The sequence below is a fragment of the Lynx rufus genome, unplaced genomic scaffold (genome assembly GCF_022079265.1).
Source record: "Lynx rufus isolate CCGP_SWC_20201006 ecotype Redwood Valley unplaced genomic scaffold, mLynRuf1.p SCAF_5, whole genome shotgun sequence".
NCBI classification, from domain to species: Eukaryota; Metazoa; Chordata; class Mammalia; order Carnivora; family Felidae; genus Lynx; species Lynx rufus.
The window spans coordinates 132,992,213-133,006,672 of record NW_025814867.1 but is presented as its reverse complement, the minus strand read 5'-3'; the positions used below and the strand labels follow the sequence as shown (position 1 = coordinate 133,006,672).

The following is a 14,460-nucleotide window of genomic DNA, read 5'->3' as shown; positions in this document are numbered from 1 at the left end:
TGGTGCCTGAACCTGCTGCATCAGCATCACCTGGGAATTTGTTAGAAATATACAATCTCAGATGTACTGCATCAAAGTCTGGGGGTGGGGCCCAGCAATCTGAGTTTTAACAATCTATGCAGATGATCCTGATGGCATTGAGAACCACTGGCTTATCAGAAATGGAGGAAACATTATCTTCTGGTTGCATCAATTGTAAGAAATGTTTTCCGCCATTCAATTAACAAGAAGAAAGTTACACGTCTTCATTCATTCATTCACTTCAGTCATAATTGCTTTAGGCATATGCTAAATACATCCACGTGTGTGTGTGTGTATATGTGTGTGTGTGTGTACGTGTGTGTGTACGTGTGTGTGTGTGTGTGTGTGTGTGTGTGTGTGTTTAAGCTCTTCAAGTGAGTCAGGCACTGCAATGGATAGAAGGATAATGGTTTGTGCTATAAAAGGGCTTATAATCCAATGCAAGAGAAGACAAGAGGCAAATTCATAAACAGAATGCTCTGCCCAGAATGCCAGATGAGAAGTATGAGAAAGTGCAACGTGCATTTGGCCAAGGGAGAGATGACATAGAGCTTGTCAGAGCAAAGTAAGAGAACACTTAATGAATGCACAGTGCAGCTAGAATTTTGATGTGTAGTAAGTGGGAAGAGAATCTTCCAGGCACAGGAGAAGCATAATGACATGACATGGAAAAGAACAGAGTATGTTACCAGATGAGCACATAATTCTGTGTGTTAGGAGTGCAGCTTCTGTGAAAAGAATAAATCTGAGAATAAGTCAGAATAGTGTGAGAACTACTTTTGGAGGAAGGGCCCTGAATTTGAGGCAGAGTTCTTCTGTCTTCTCATGAGACTGCGAACAGAGGTGTGAGGACTGTAGGGAGGCAGGCAGCACAACCTTCTCAAATTCTTGCTCCTCTGGCCACATCTCCATTGTGGGATCCCAGTGCAAAGCTTGAGAAGAAAAGCTACAAAAACCAGATAAAGGGGCCAGTCAGATGTCCGAGGCTGGATATTCTCCTTGCATGCTTTTGGCTTCGATAATCTTGCTTGCCTCCCTTGTCCACCAACTGCCCGGATAGCATCACTGATAAGCGCCCTCTCCCCTTTTTCTTTTGTCTCTCAAACCCCTACCATCCCAGCCATAAAAGGAGGCCAATGCCAGGGTTCAGGGCTCAGCCTTTGGAGGTGACTCTGCTGGGCCAGCACCGGTGTGCAATAAACAGTCTTTTCCTGATTCCCCAATTGTGTGTGGCTTGTCTCTTCCTGGGCTCTGAGTATTTGCTGTAACAAGCTCTCTGAGACTCTATTTTACCGAAGAGAAAGACATATTTGTCCTTTTACTTCACAGGTATAATGAGATGGGCAGAAACAGGTCTAGAACCATTTGGAGACAGAGCTGTTTTGCCAGGACCACCCCTGGGAAACTAGATTTCTTCATGGCTGTAGTCCGCCAGTGCACAGGACATTGTTTGAAAATTGCTTTTTTATTCTTTCACATCAGAATCGTTCGTGAGAATGGTTTGGGGCTTGCTCTTTCTTTCTTTCTTTCTTTCTTTCTTTCTTTCTTCTTTCTTTCTTTCTTTCTTCTTTTTTTTAAGTTAAGAGTAATTTGTAGTTTGGACAGTTTCCTGAGCGAGGCTATGTTTAAGCTTCCGCTTTTAGATACCAGACTTCCAGCTCATCTCTCCCCACCCTCCTGTCCTGCAGCCACAGGCCTTTTTAAATCCAGGAGCAAGAGACATCCAAGACAACATGATGGGCCCTGGGGCAAGGGAGGACTACCATTTGTTAACCACCTTTCTAGCTGTTTCTGCCAGTTTCACATGCTCACTCTTCCCAACTTTCCTAAAGCGAGACAAAGAAATGGGGGCAAGTAAATTACAAAAAGCTGAACAGTCAATTAAAAAATATGTATGTACTTGGAAAAAATACATCTCTGTTGAATGCTAGTTCCTAAGGGCCAAGACCATCTATGGTTAATTCTATACAGCACTTAAATGATATAAAGTAATTTGATGCTTTGAGATCCTCATTTAAGAAGTAATACAAAAATAGCTAGGGAAATGTAAATTACTGCTACTTCTATGGACAGCAAGTTGGCAATGCCCATCAAAACCTAAAATACATGTACAAAGTGAGCTGAAAGTTATACTTCTAAGGGCTCTATCTTACAGATAAACTCAAATAGGCAAACTGGTTCTGTACAAGATTATACTGTTCATACTAATAATATTTTAAAAGATTAGAAACAACCAAAAGGACCATGAAGAAAGAAGTGGTTAAATAAAGTACAGCCCTAAAATACTTGGCAACTGGAACAAAGAATAGGGAAGCACTCTAGTACTGATATGGAGAAAGCTCTAATATATACCATTTCTGACAAAAGGGGAGGCAGCACAATGTGATGGGTATGTTACCATAAAAAATCAGAAGAAAGAGTTTATATATACTTGTTTGCTTATACAAAAAAAAAAGAAAATACCAAAAACATAACACAAAAGAATCATAGTATTGGCAACTTCTAAGGGAAAGGAACTGGGGACCAGAAGAGTTTTCATTCTATACTTTTTGTTCCTTTTGCATTTAGAGCTGTATGGATGTGTTATTAATTTTTATTATTTTTTTAATTTTTTAAAATTTTGTTTTAGAGAGAAAGAGAGAGAGCATGAGCAGTGGAGCAAAGGAAGAGAGGTGGAGAGAGAGAAAGAATCTTAAGCAGGCTCCACACCCAGTGCAGATCCCTACACAGGGCTCAATCCCATGACCCTAGGATCATGACCTGAGACAAAATCAAGAGTTGAATGCTCAACTGACTTAGCCACTCAGGCACCCCATTTATTATAAATTTTTTTAAGTTTATTTATTCATTTTGAGAGAGATAGCATGAATGGGGGAGGGGCAGAGAGAGAGGGAGAAAGAGAATCCCAAGTAGGCTCCACATTGTCAGCACAGAGCCTGATGTGGGCTCGATCTCACAAACCGTGAGATCATGAGCTGAGCTGAAATCAAGAGTTGGATGCTTAGTTAACTGAGCCACCCGGGTGCCCTTATATTACCAACTTTCAAAAAGTTAAGTAAAATAAGAATTCTAAACAGGTTTAAAAAATAACTAAATTATTAGCCTGAAAAATAAAGCCAAAATTCCAATTTTTCTTAAAACATTCATTCTAAAAGACTGTCAACTTTAAAGCTCTTTTTCTTAAAAGGTCAATGAAACTCCAGGGTGCCTGGGTGGTTCAGTCTGTTAAGCGTCTGACTTTGGCTCTGGTCATGATCTCATGGTTTGTGGGTTTGAGCCCCATATCGGGCACTGTACTGACAGCTCAGAGCCTGGAGCCTGCTTCGGATTCTGTGTCTCCCTCTCTGCCCTCCCCTGCATGCACTCTGTCTCTCTTTCTTTCTAAAAAATAAACAAACATTAAAAAAAAAAAAAAACTCAATGAAACTCCACTCTAACAAAAAAAAAAGTGTTTTTGTTTGTTTGTTTTTTATACTGCTAAGAAAAACAGAATGAATCCAACTAGCCTTCTTTATCCTTAATCCACAGACACAAAACCAAACAGATGAGCCAAGGAGGAAAAGTCACAGGAATAGGGATCATGAAAAAGGAGGACAATTTGTGGAAGTGTGAAACAAGAAGCTACGTTAAGTCAAGGGTTTATTTTGATGCCCCTGTTACAGAAAAAGATGTCATAAGACTTAGTACCCTATATACCACACAAAAATACACAAAATAATACATGATCCACAAAACAAACCAATAAAAAGTAACCAGTCACTTAATGAATGCAGTTTTGTAATGAAACCACAGAGAAAGTTATTGCATGTGACCTCATAAAGAAACCACCATGCCATGAAATGAGTAACTGAGTCAACTATAGCCTTATCGTAGTTAAAATAAGTTCACGTAGCTATTATTTATAATATCTTTAGATGTACGCAGAAGTCATAACAACAAAACATAATTATATAAAAGTCATTGTACAAGGGACCAAAACTATGGAATCCAGACAAACAGCCCTGAGAGGATCTGTTTAAGTTAAGGATGGATTTCAGATCATCTGAAGAAGGGAAGGACTGCATATTCTTCAAGCTGTCCTCCATAAATATTACTCTTCTCAGAGGGCTTTTGCTTCATACTGAGTGGCTGTGAATTTAATGTTATACTTCCTGACAAGTGCCTGGAGATATTCTCTGGTGCTGCTGTAGGACAGAATGATGGGTTTTAATCATCAGCAATGCCAGAACTGAATTAACATCCTTTAACAGAAGCTGAAGGCACTTCCAGCCCCATGTGGAAACAGAAGATTTAGCTACTATCCACAGAAGTGAGCCTATAAGAGGGTTAAGATTCCCCTTAAAGAACATTTTAGGCCCATTTCAACATATGCATTAATGGTGGATGGAGGCTCAAAATGTGACCAAAGTTTAGTATTTTTATCTGTAAGAGATAAAGTTATGTATTATCAAAAGTCCGTCTTAGTCATTTTTTAAAGCCAGAAAAGCACCCAGAGGACACTGAAATTTGACCAAATGGCTTCATGGTAAAGACCAAAAATAAACTGGTTGCAAAATGCATGTCTTGATAACTAAGTCAGTTGACTTGCAGTACATGGGTGTAAGCAAAAAAAACCAAAAACCAAAAACCAAAAAACAACAACAAAAAAAACCAGTTAAATGTTAAAGGATGCTTAAATAAGAAAGCTGATTTGGCTTTATTTTATCTGAAGTTATTCTTTCTGGCAGTGGATCAGTTAGAATAACTGATTCAGCCTCACTTAACAGAACAACCAAAATAACAGTGGCTGAGACAAGAAAATTTTATTTCTCTCTCACATGAGAGAAATCTAAAGCTAAACAATTCGGGGCTGGCACAGAAGCTCCATCATCATCAGGCTCCAAAATTCTCCTCTTTCCTCAACACCTTAGCCATCTTAGGGAGGCTTCCATCTTCAAGGGCACCTGCAGAATCCAAGATAGCCACAGCTTCTGCCAACATGCCCAAATATGAAGAGGGAGAAGGAGAAGGACACGACTCCACTGCATGTGAGGAAAGAGAATGAAAAACAAAATCTTCTTCCAGTCCAGAAATCCTCTCCACGAAGGCAGTAGAAAAAGAAAACAATTTTATTATTGAATAAGCATTAAACTGGAATATGATACACATTACAGGGAACCTGATAGGAGACTGCAGAGGCAGAGAGAAATTCCACCCTTCAGCCACATAGGCAGATACAACTCATTATGCACACATTCTCAAGATAAACAATAACTAGTCCCTAAGCCATCAGACTTGACAGCAACGTTCTATTTCACATAGTTCATCCTACATTTACCTGACAACTGAAGTGCTAATCTGTGTTAGTTAACTGACAAAGTAAAAACAAACTTCTCATATTTTTGTGATAGGAGGTAGTTTTACAACTGGGAGCCAGGTCAGCTCCAGTTAGGCTCCTACCCTTCTGCTGAAACTTGGAAATAGGGTGCTATCTTCCTTGGATGTTTACGTGGAAAAGAGATGGTTCCTGAGTTCTTGAGAAAGGCATTCCCCGAGTTGAAAAGCTGACAACAGGCCTATCCAGTTTTCATAAGAATTTATATACAGTTCAAAGAGAAAAGAAAGCATTTCCAATTAGAAGTTTCTAAAAGAAATGCTTTAAGAAAAAGAAGGGGAGGAAAACCTCTTCCCTTATTTTCAACGGGAAGAATTAAACCTCTTACTTTTAATCTGTATTTGTCCTTACGCGTGTCAATAACTTTGAAGGGATGATCTCATTTACAATACCAACAAAAACTGCAGAACACCTAGGAATTATCTTAAGAAATAAAAACTAAAAGTAGAAAAATGTAAAACCCTCTGAAGAACACAAAAGAACTGATCAAAAGGAAAGGCATACTTTTAATATGAGAAAAACTCAACATCATATAAATAACATTTATCTGTAAGTTTTTTTATTCTTTTAATACAATAAATAATGACCTTTTTTAAAACTAGATAAGATAATGCCGAAGTACATTTTTAAAAATAGGCAAAAACAGACAGAAAACTGACAATGAAGAGCAATGTAGGAAGACTGGAACTTCTAGATATTGAAATACAAAGCTTTAACAGTTAGAATACTGTTATCTGGCCCATGAATAAACAGACCAAGTCATAGAATAAAATGTCTAAAAAACAGATAAAAATACATAATAGGATTAAGGATAGCAATTTAGATCAGTAGAGGAAAAGACAAGCTATTTAATATGTGCTGTTGGGACAAGTGGGTACCCATCTAGGGGGAAAATTAACATAGAACTCAAATTTCACAGTGAACATCAGAAAAAATTCTTAACGAATCAAAAAATGAAGTAAAAAAAAATAAAGCTATAAATGTACTAGAAGAAAACAAGGAAAGATCTTTCTGACAATGACTCCAACCTCCAGAGGTCTTAAAAGAAAAAAGATTGATAAATTCAACCACATAATCAAAAGTTCTGTGTGCTAAAACAAACCAGAGAATCAAAAACAAAAAGCCCATAAGCGAAGTTAAGACAAATGACAAATTGGTAAGTATATTTGCAATGTACTATGGACAAAGACCTAATATTCCTAAAATATAAAGTGTGTTTCAGCAAACAAGAAAAAAAGCAATACAAATGGATAAAGGATATAAATAGATAATTCACCAAAAAGGAAACATAAGTGGGCCTCAAATATATGAAAATGATGTGTAATATCCCTTGTAATATAAGGAATACAGATTAAAACTGTCCGTGTTATCTGTTGGATGGATTTAACAAACTAAAAGTTTGATAATACACAGTGTTGAAAATACATTGTGGAAAAATTGGCACTCTCATAAATTGGTGGGGCTATAACTTGGTACAACCCCTCATGGATGTAATTGGACAACATCTCCAAGAACAACAAATTCATAATATACTCTTGGAATTAACAACGCCAATTCTAACATTTTATTCTACAGAAATACTTGCACATATGTAAAGTGGTAGATGTACACAGTTACTCACAGATGTATTTTTTGTAACAGCATAAAACTGAAAACAATCCAACATAATATAATGCAGCTATAAAAAGAAAGAGGAAGCTACTCATGTACTCTTATATAATTATCTGGCAAATATATTAATAAATATGAATAAAAAGATGTAGAACAATTTGTACAGTATGCTGCCTGCCATTTATGTAAAAAGGGGCAGAGAATAACATTTGTATTTATTTATGTATTATAAAGTTAATTCTCATTTGTCTCCTTCCCCATCTCCCCCATTAAAATGCAATGAAAATTTCAGGATAAAAAAAAAAAAAGAAAAAAGAAAATTTCAGGATTAATGAAATAAATGTGGTTATCTTTATGGAAGGAGGGTAAACAAGAGAAGGAAAATCAGGAAAGGGAAACCAAGGGAGGATTGGGTGGGAAGGAGCCTTCTCAGTGTACAGAATTGCATAGGTATTTTTAATCAACAGATCTGTTGTTATTTTTAAAATAACAATTGGGGCACCTGGATGGCTCAGTCAGTTAAGAGTCCGACTTCGTCTTGGGTCATGATCTCACGGTTTGTGAGTTCGAGGCCCGCATCAGGCTCTGCGCTGGCAGCTCGGAGCCTGGAGCCTGCTTTGAATTCTGTGTGTCCCTCTCTCTCTCTGCCCTTCCCCTGCTCATGCTCTGTCTCTCTCTGTCTCTCAATAACAAATAAACGTTAAAAAAAATTTTTTTTTATATAAATAAAATAACAATTAATGGGGCACTTGGGTGGCTCAGTCAGTTAAGCATCCAGCTCTTAATTTTGTCTCAGGTCATGATCTCATGGTTCATGGGTTCTAGCCCTGCATTGAGCTCGGTTCTGATAGTGGAAAGCCTGCTTGGGATTCTCTCTCTCCCTCTCACTCTGTCTCTCCCTCTCTGTTTCTCTCTCTCTCTCTCTCAAAATAAATAAATGAACTTTTAAAAAAAATTAATACATTTTTAAACATGATCTCTATTAAGCACATGTAAATTAGGCCATAATTAAGTCTGCTTTTAGAGTCAAAGCTAAAAAAAAGTAAATTAAAATCATAAATGTCTGTATTTTTCTAAAACATTTCTATACCTAATTATTTTGATGGCCAGTAGTAGAAGCCCTATGTCTAAAGCCTATTTATTGAATGCTTCTCTGGGAAGCTCAGACTTGCAGTTCATCAGGAAGGGAACAGGCATGTAATTTAGATGATATTTCCATTTAGTTAACATATTTATAATTTAGTAAAAGGACTGCCCTTTTACCAAATGCAATAAATTACCTTCTCAATTCAGCCAGATGGAATCACATTGGTAAAACTGATTTAAAAAAAGAAAAAAAAATTAATTGGCTAGGATTTGATCGCTCCCATTTATAGTCTTCCCAGGGTAATTTCTTTGAGATTTTTAAATTATGTATAAAATAGAAGGGAGCATATATGAGACCCTGTTGGAAAGCCCTCAACATCTACAAAGTTATGGCAATTGACCTAATTATTATATTTGGTTAAAGAGAGCCTTCTAAGAATTGAATTTCCACAGCCTCACTCACATAATTTGTAATTCAGGTAAGTATTTCACCGAATTTGTTCAGATTACTAAATCTAATCGTCTTTCCACATTAATGTTTTTATACCTGAGTTTTTGTTTTCTGAATCAATGCAAAGCTTTATATGAAAAATATGAATGCAGTAGGATGCCTATGCCTGGGACAAACAGGTTGATGTGGTTTGAAAATAAATTAGAGAAAGTTATGAAAAAGGAAATTATCTCTGTTTTAGGAAGTTTTGGTCTTCCTTAGTTAGTAAATCTCTCAAGGGCAACGGACACACATAGGGTGAGTGAAGGACTCCACAGAATGAAAAAGTAGTTTTTCTTTTCCAAACAAGATTTTATTGTTTGAGGAAAAGGCAGATAGCAAAGCTGTCACTTGGTGGGGTGGCGTGGGGAAGGATGAATCTTTTTACATAAAGAATCCAGAGTCAGGATGCCCGGGTGGCTCAGTAGATTGAGTGGCTGACTCTTGGTTTGCTTAGGTCATCATCTCATGATTTCATGAGTTCAAGCCCCACATTGGGCTCTGTGCTGACAGTGTGGAGCCTGCTTGGGATTCTCTGTGTCCCCGCCCCCCCCCGCCCCTCTCCTACTCGTGCTGTCTCTGTCTCTCTCAAAATAAATAAATAAACTTAAAAAAAAAAATCCAGAGTCTTCTAGGAGAGAAGGTATCCATTGTCGAACTCTGCTCACAGAGCCCTGAAAGTGGAAAAACTGGGTGAACCAGGGTGGCCTTGGAGACTGTTACCTGGAAAGGAGAGTCAGTCTGACTGAGGACCTGAGGTGAAGCACCGGAAGTTTGTTAGAGGAGGAAGTGCTAGTTTGAGCACAGTGTGCAACTAGCAAACCCAGCCTCAGCAGTTAACGAGCACTTAAGCCTGTGAGTACCACCAAGAAAACCGTGCCAACCAACTGTATCATCAGTATCAGATGCTATTTGCAAAGTCTCTTGTTTGCAAATATGATCAACCTGGCTGTAGTCCTTCAACCAATTGGGTGGGTCCTTAAAAAAGAGGTTCTAGGCTTCTATTGATAGGCAAGTGGGTGCTGAAGACACTAACTGAATAAGAGGATGTAGCCATCTGCTTCTAGTTTTGAGGTAGTGATGTGAGTTTGGAAACATCCTAGTTGAACTTGTGAAATTTTGTTTATCACATCAGCTCACTAACATCAGCTCACTCAGCTCACTGTGCTTCTTTGTTTCCCAGGTAGTGACAAAGGGTCAAACTCAAAGGGCTTCAGGTATGAGCCTGGTAAAACAATTGTGTCATAGAATAAACAAGGCAAACTGGAGGGTGCATCTCCCTGCCAGGAAATCAAAATTCATTGCTTTTTAAAAATCTGAGCTAATTAAGCCAAAGGAAAAGAATATATATGTCATAAGCCTATAGGCTGAATTCAGCATCTCAACTAATACTTTGATACTCTACAATTCACTATACCTAGAGCCCATTTTAATTTACTCAAATCTCTTTCTGCTCCCCTAAGGTCACTTTAGAAGACTTTTAGAGTCCTATACATTAAGCCACAATTCAGCTCCAAGCTCTAGGTCCTAAAGACCCAGAGGTGACAAAGGCAAGTCCATTCCTCAAGGAACTCCCACAGGTTGGTATTGTGAACACCATTTGTTCAGTTTCCTGTCTCCTCCAATCATCAGGAATACTTCTCTGTAACATCATTGGATAAACCTAATTTTACCTTTTTTAAAGCCAGGTTTTTGTGTATATTTATAGGACTCATTTCTTGTATTGTAAAATATTAGAAACCCATTCATATCATTGCCTGCTCTTGCCTACACACATCCTACCCCTTTTGTCTTCCTGTCGCTAAAGCCCCTGGACACCCACAAACCCAGATTTCAACTGATCTCTGCGGGCCTGGAACTCTGGCTAATGTTCTTGGATCTTTTTCTTTGTGAGTCTCTTAAAATGGACCTGAATCTTTGGATATCAAACCCATTAAACCCATACCTAGTCTCCTGGACTCTGAACCCTGCCTTCTCTCTAGTGTTAAAAAACAAAACTCAACTGAGTACATTTAAAGATCAAATTAATGTTATCAAATGATTCTTGAATGGGGTGGCATCACATTTTAGCAGATAGGGAGTTCCAAGGAGCTGGGTGTTCATCCTTGTTCTTCTCAGCTTGTCCCAACCGCTTTTTATTCATAATTTGCCTGATACTTTTGAAAGTATCTTTCTATAAAGTTGCCTTTAGAAAGGCAAAAATTTAGATTGCAAAAATAGAATAGTAAAAGATGTAACTCATACACTAGAGACTTCATTTTTAGAGAAAACTTAATTTCCACCATCCATTAAAAATGGTAATGCATCAATAGGAAGATTTTGGCTGAAGAAGAAAAGACCTTCCTATATCTGGCTTATTTGTCCCAGTCTGCTTCCCTATTTATAGTCCTCAAATTATCTGTCTTTCTTTCATCAAAGAAAATATCCATATGATTATACAATTATGTGATAGACCATTTGGGGCCACTTAATCACTTAATTCCTTTCTGAAAAGCTGTTCACACTTTAAAGATTTATTTCCTGGGTGGTTTCCACTGCAAGTTTTTAATTGTAATTAATGAAATCCATCGCCAATCTTGAAGCCACAGAACTTTTCTAACCTGTACATTCAATTTCAACAATACAACAACTTCTTTTCTTTGTCACCCATTTATTTCTCACTAACCCCCAAAGGACAGCAGTGAATAAGGTTCAATAGACAACATTTCCTTTAGGAAGAATTTCTAAAAAACATAAATAACCTAGAATTATTGTACACCTGAAACTAATATAACACTCTATATTAATGAATTGGAATTAAAAATTTATTTAAATTAATAAAATACAAAAATACATTTTTATAAGTAACCTAATAAAACACAGTATACTTCTAAATCTGCTTGGGTCCTCTGCACGAGACTCAGGTGTGGGTCTTTACAAGATGGTCAGTGAATTCCTGATAAGGAGAGTTAGTGAACACAGTCTCTTTCCAAAGGTCAGGGGTGAGATAGCTGTAGGTCTTGGAAATGGCATCAAAACTGGCATCAAAAGTTGCCCAGGGTGGCAGTGCAGGCCCTGGCCAAGGTGCGGCAGTCATCCATACCAGCCATCATCAGTAGCTTCTTGGGTACAGGGGCTGAGATAATGCCAGTGCCTCTGGGGGCAGGGATGAGGCGCACCAGCATAGAGCCACAGGGGCGGTCACCTTTCATGGGACAGTGTGGGACTTGCCAATCTTGTTCCCCCAGTAGCCTCACTGAACCGGGATGATGGAAAGCTTGGCCAGGACGATGGCCCCATGGATGGCAGCAGCTACCTCCTTGGAGCACTTAGCACCCAGACCGACGTGTCTATTGTAATCCCTGATGGCAACAAATGCCTTGAACCTGGTCCACTGGCCAGAATGGGTCTGCTTTTGCAGGGGCATAATCTTCAAAATCTCATCCTTGAGGGATGCCCCCAGGAAAAAGTCAATGATCTCGGATTCCTTGATGGGGATAGATCTCCTCCAAAGACTTGATCTTCATGTTCTTGACCAGGCGGCCAGCTTGGTGACCAGGATCCACTCCTCACCTTAGGCTTTGCCTCCACTAGCTCCGCCGCCCCGCCCCAACCCCGGACCCGCCCCAACCCCACCCCAGCCCCGGACAAGGCCACCTCCCCACCCGACTCCCACCCTGGCCTGCCCTGGCCCCAGATGCGGCTTCGGAAGCCGCTGTGGCCTCCCATTCCAAGGCCCCACCAGTGTCATCCACCATTTGGTGTTTTCCCAGAGAAGAAGCTAAATCTGCTTTCTAATATACATTGAGTTTTAGGGGCAGGAGTGGTGAAAAATAAAAGTCAAAATTATTCCTAGTTACCTTGATTTCACAGGTTTCACGTAGTTATCTTTTGGTGAAATTCTAGAATTACAATACTTTGTAAATGTGGGATGAAGGCCACACTCGGAGGTCAGTCTTCTGTACTTCGCCATTCATTTTTGACTTGATGGCTATACCACGCCTATAACAGTAGTCGATTTTGTTTCAAAACTGCTATATTTCTTAAAATCACCATTTATTTTGATACTAAGTGAATATAAATAGTATAGGAATATGAATAGTTCCAGAAGTCCAGGCAATTACAATTTTCCCCAAATCACCCCCAAGTCAGTTGTTCAACATACTTTCTATGCAACCATTATCATGTGACGATTAGGTTCCAAGGCACTGGGGAGAATGTATTCACCACGTGTGGAGGAATTCCACCATGTAATTCCTAAAAGGAAATACATTTAGAGTTCCATTTGAGACTATACCAAGTACATTATATTCCCAGAGTTGTGAAACTCAACTCTCCCCTGGCATCAAGAAGAGGAGTGACAAGATGGGTTAGTACTGGCAGTGGGGCTAGGAGGGCCGAGGTGGCAGGTCCGTGCAGGGCGGGGTATGAATGACCAGAGGATTTTGTCAAGTGGAGCAAGCAAGTCCCTGAAAATGGGGAAAGAAGGAACTCGACAGCAGCAACAAACCAGAAAGAGCACATGGAGGATGTTTCTAGAATGCATGTTCATAAGCAAGAGAATATATGCTTTATTTGACCTTAAGTACTTTTGATGAAATATCTGGGGACTTTTCTAAGAAGAAAACTGTAATTGCTTGTTATTGCCAGACACTGCCTGACAGCATTGGAATTTGCTTGGCTTTTTGTGGCTGCTACCCCAAACTGGTAACCATTCAGTCAAATATAAGCTAAAATTAAATTACTTTTCCTTCATTGTTTATGTATTTCTGCTGAATGGGGACATTTCAGCAATGATTTTATATTCATTAGGAGGATGGAATACCACAGCAAGTCAATCACAGTCATAATGAAAATACCAAGATATTCCTGTCTGTTTTTCCACAGTCTACTATGTTCGGTTGGAATCAAATACAGGATCTCTAGTGACATAACACTATATATAGATCTAAAGGCACTTTTTCTCTCACTGTGAATAGATACAGATGACAGAAAGTTGTGAGTTGTGTTCAGTAGCTTCCAAGGAACACACCTAGATGTCTTGCTACAAAAGCAAAATTTTCAGAATTAAACTAAAGCTGTTTTTTAATAACTAAAAATCTGAAAACTGTTCTTCTAGAAATAATCAAGGAAAAATACATATGTTTTCAAAGTGTTCATCAAACATATTTATCAAAGTGGAGGGTGGGGGAATATGTTATGTAGAGATACGTTAGAAGCTTAAACACAAAAGGGTTTAAAAGAGAAGAAATAGATCAGTGATTATGAGTCTTTTTGGAATTGCTACCTACCATCCACAATTACATTTTTTGTTTCATGATATATTTACATCCTCTAGAAGCACACAACAGTTATTATAGTTAACTGTGTTTGGATATCAGTTTAAGAATGTAACTATGCATATGCAGGCATGTAACAAAACCAAGGTTGTTATCAGATATAGCCAGGACTTTCTGTGAGTAATCCCAGGATGCTTGACTCTCTCCATTAGAATTATAACATGTTCAACTACATTATCCAGTTCCTCCTACTGAGAGCTCCTAAATGGACTCTCACTTAGGATAGGAAAGGAAAGTACAGAAAATTAAATTCAGAGCATACTAATTAAGAAGAAAATTTCCCACAGGTTTAGAGTGCAATGCAAAATAGTTCTCGATAATATCTGTATAGTAAAAGAAAACTTTTGCACTGAGAAGGGATAGGTATTAGACCCTGCTACCATTTATTTGCCATATTTTTGCAAATCTGATGAATCTTCTACTCCTCTATAATGTGGTCCATGAGGGTTTTAGGATGTATGTATTTCTTTGAAATAGTTAAGAAATGTATTTATTTACAAAATATTTAACAAGCTCATGATTACAAAAGAGGATGGTTTATTAAAGAAGAAGATGAGGAT

At 38.4% G+C, this 14,460-nt stretch overlaps 1 pseudogene; it reads right to left on the bottom strand.

The window, feature by feature from the left end:
• Positions 1-11,400: 11,400 nt before the first annotated feature.
• On the bottom strand, positions 11,401-12,319 carry LOC124527282 (40S ribosomal protein S2-like; annotated as a pseudogene).
• Between the last annotated feature and the right edge of the window lie 2,141 nt (positions 12,320-14,460).